This window comes from Sciurus carolinensis, chromosome 13 (assembly GCF_902686445.1).
Source record: "Sciurus carolinensis chromosome 13, mSciCar1.2, whole genome shotgun sequence".
Lineage (NCBI taxonomy): Eukaryota > Metazoa > Chordata > Mammalia > Rodentia > Sciuridae > Sciurus > Sciurus carolinensis.
The window spans coordinates 14,100,235-14,104,384 of record NC_062225.1 but is presented as its reverse complement, the minus strand read 5'-3'; the positions used below and the strand labels follow the sequence as shown (position 1 = coordinate 14,104,384).

The 4,150-nt window shown below is 39.4% G+C and overlaps 1 non-coding gene across 1 annotated transcript; it reads left to right on the top strand.

The window, feature by feature from the left end:
* Positions 1-2,442: 2,442 nt before the first annotated feature.
* LOC124963770 (U6 spliceosomal RNA) lies at positions 2,443-2,549 on the top strand. The gene has a single exon (XR_007104808.1). It is a non-coding gene; the product is annotated as a U6 spliceosomal RNA (small nuclear RNA).
* The last annotated feature ends 1,601 nt before the right edge of the window (positions 2,550-4,150 follow it).

Genomic DNA, 4,150 nt, shown 5'->3' with positions numbered 1-4,150 from the left:
AATTCTCTAGAATTTTAAGACCGGATAAAAGTAAAGCTATAGGAGACTAGAAGTTGAAGCCAGGAGCCTTAAAATGAGAACTTATGAAAGTAAAATAGTGATATGCCATTACTAGTGAGAAATTAGAAATTCCATCCTTTATTTCTATTCCCAGACATTTCAATTTAGGTAATATTCTAATTTCATACTACCTAAAGTAGTGTGATATGATGAAAGTAACTGCATTTGGAGTTAAGATAATGGGCATTTTAATGTCCTCCAGTTTTGTGACTAGGGCAGGGATCTGCTAAGTCTTTAGGATTTTGGTTTTAATTTTAAAGTCTTTATTTTATTAATTTACTTTTAGGTGGTGCTGAGGATCAAACCCAGGGCCTCACACCTGCCAGGCAAGCACTCTGCCACTGAGCCACATCCCAGCCCAGGCTTTAGGAATTTTATGAATTACATGCAGTCCCCTCACAGATTGTGCATGAAACAGTCTACGAAATGTAATTTAGTAAACAGAAAAGAAAGCAATACAGTGTCTGGGTAGTGCCCCAGGCCCATCTTATTTCGCTCTTCTTATCCTGTTCTACTTTCTTAGCAAATGTGAGTGTCCAGTTCCAGCTGGAGACAGAGGACACATTCAAGGGGCTTAACTGGAGGGGGGTTTACTACAGCAACTGTTTACAAAGGTGGTGGTGTAAATAGGAAGCCAGGGAACACCCAGGGGCTGGGAACAGTAGGAAGCTGCGGGAGAGCTCTACCTGAAGGACAGGCCACCTGCTACACACTACAAAGAGGACCCATAGCCAGGCAAGCAGGAGCCAGGAGATAATCACCACCTGTCCTCTGCAGTCACTGGCTGCCTCTGTGGAAAGTCAGGGCAAAAAAATTTACAAGGCTCTAGTTTGCAGAGGACCCTCAGCTGGGCAGCCACCCAGGAAAGGGCTGCCCCCTGCCCTGGAGGTGCAGGTGAGTATTCAAGGACCACCTCATGTCCCTGCTGCCTGAAAGCATCACCAGATCATCTTTTTTTTTCAGGGCTAGGATTTGAACCTGTCACCCCAAACATGAACACTGTACCACTGAGCTACATCCCCAACTCTTTATTTTATTATTTTATTTTGAGACAGGGTCTCACTAAATTACTCAGGCTGGCCTAAAACTTGTCATTGCCCTGCCTCAAAGTTGTCCAGCCTTGCAAGTTGCTGGGATTACAGGCCTGTGCTGCACGCCCACGATGAATCACTTTTGTACCATTTCCTACCTTTCTGAATGGACTTGCCACTCCTCTCTTCATATGTTGGGACTTCAAAACATCCCTCAGGTCTTGGGCTACCTGCCTAATTCTATGGAGGCAAGACCTGAATTTGACATTCAAGGTGAGGAAACCTCACATGTAGTTCACGTGGAACACCTCATTGACTCTTTTTTTAAATAAAGTTATAATTTAAAATATGGTCCCTCAAGAAAGCCGTTTATACAGATCTTTCCCACTTGCCCATTTGAAATCATCACCATGTCAGAACCACTCTGTTCTGAAATAGTTCTGTCTGTAGCATCGAATCAGTTAGGAGATCCTGATGTCAAGATGAAAATAAGTGGACCAGAATTTCATGAGGGAAAGTGCCTGCATGAAAAACAACTGGGAGGAAAATGGAAAGCCATTAGACCAAGTGAAGCCTTTAGCACAAGTCTGACCTCACGTAAAGGAGAAAAGGAGAGGGGATTAGGCAGAAGCACCCTATGCTGCCGTACAGGAAGCTAGCAGGAAATCTGGGGGAAGTCCTTGAGCTAGAGTCAGCCAACAAGGGAGCCCCGTGCCTCTCAGGATCAGCATTGCTTTAGTATCCCCACAGCCCTTGGTCACTGCTATAAGCAGCGTGAGGCAGGTGTGGCCTCATGACAAACACCAATGGATTTCAGGAATAGTCTCTAGACCCCAGCACCACATTGTATGTAGTATGTTTTCAGTGAGAAGCATTCTCAGAGATGCCACAACTCAACCTTAGAACTCTGCAATCTAAAAGCCATCTGTATGTGTTGAGAGACAGAATAAGTGGATTTGTACTATCATCAGACATACATGCTTAGAGGGCTGGTTAGTTAGCAGCGAAGCCTAAATTACCATGACTTTTCAGTTATCTTCATCTTAAACCAACAGAGAAGGTTGCAATGTTCAATGTGTTACATATCTCAAAGAAACTGCCAGGATGGATTTGAAGACCAGAGGAGTATGTTTTTAAAGCCTACATTATAAATGTTGATCACTTTTGTTCTGACTCTTACTGCATAATAGCATAAACAGGGTAGTGAGGTTAAAAAGGAGAGGGTTATAACCCTCACCTGCCTTTTAGTTAACATACACTACAGAGACTACTAGTACTTTCCAGAAAGAGATATGTTGTTCATAGATTGGATTCCATATTAGTGTTTTTGTGATTAAAAATAAGGCACTAGGTGCTTGCTTCGGCAGCACATATACTAAAATTGGAACGATACAGAGAAGATTAGCATGGCCCCTGCGCAAGGATGACACGCAAATTCGTGAAGCGTTCCATATTTTTATAAAAATAAATTTTAAAAAATAAATAAATAAATAAGGCACTAGGATCTGGGGTTGTAGCTCAGTGGTAGAATACTTGCCTAGCATGTGTGAGGTTCTGGGTTTGATTCTGAGCACCACATTAAAAAAATAAATAAAATAAAGATATTGTGTCCATCTGCAGCTAAAAATATTTTTAAAAATAAAAATAAATAAAAATAAGGCACCACTAGTTTTTCCTTTGTTAATCACCTAAGAGATGTATGTGTAAAGTCAAATGGAAAACACTGTATTAATAAAATCACAATATCTGTCTATAAGCACAGAAACATTAAAGAGGAGGGATTAAAGTATACTGTATCAGAGTTCTTGTATTTACTTGAAATAATTACTATGGTCTGAATGTTTGTGTCCCCTTAAAATTCATATGCTGAAATTCTAGCTCCCACACTGATGGTCCTAGGAGGTAGTACCACAGCCTTTGACCATGGTGATGAAGCTCTCTTAAATGGGATTAAGGCATAGTTACAATTATTGACAAAAATAGAAAAACAAAATCAGTAAAGGTGGAGAACATCTAAATAGCACTATCAACCACTTTTCTGATTCCATATTATTAAAAAGTTGCTTCTTCCTAAATTGGCTTACAGGGTCCACACCACCCCAATCAGTCTCCCAGAAGGCTATTTTACAGATACCCATAAGATGATTATGAAATTTACATAGAAAAGCAAAGGAATTAAGATAGCCAAAAAGATTTGGTGGAACAAAAAAGAAAATCAGAGGACTCACATGATTTCAAGATTTACTCCAAAGCTTAAGTAATCAGGACACAGTGACACACTGGTGAAAGGATAGGAAGACAAACCAATACATTCATTTTTCACACACGGTAGTCCAATTGTTCCAATTTGATTTATCCTTAGAATTGCCCTTTTTATCTTTGTCACGAGCCATTTGACTACTGTATTTCTATTCTGTTCCATTGTTCTATTTTAATTCTTTTGCCATTGATCGACTGTTCTAGAAATGACAACCAGATTGAGTTTGTTGAGTGTGGTTTAAGTCATCATTATCCCTCCTCACTTTCTGCCTACTTGTTCCCTCTGCTACTGAGAAAGGAGTCTTGATGTCCGTATTCATATTGTGGATTTACCTGTTTTCCTTTCAGTTCTATCAGTTTTTGTTTCATGTATCTTGTAGCTCGCTTGTCCAGTATATATTTCTTTAGTATTTCCATGCATTCCTGAGGAATTCTGAAGTCTATTTTGTCTGACACTAGGATGCTGCCCCAGCCTTCTATTGTTCACACCATGTATATTTTCAACCGTTTATTTTTAACCTGTCATACCTTTTTATTTGAAGTGAATCTCTTGTAAGTAGTATATACTTCAGACATGCTTTTTTAACCAACTTGATACTCACTGCCTTTTAATTGGTATATTTAAAGCATTCACATTTAACGTGAGTATTGATATGCTTGGATTGAAATCTATGTTATTTCTGGTTGCAAATTTAGCATTTTATTACTCACTTACTATTACTATTGACTTATTATTCATACCCATTTTTTTTCTTTGAAAAACATTTGTTAGCATTTAATGAACCTCCCTACGTGTGGCT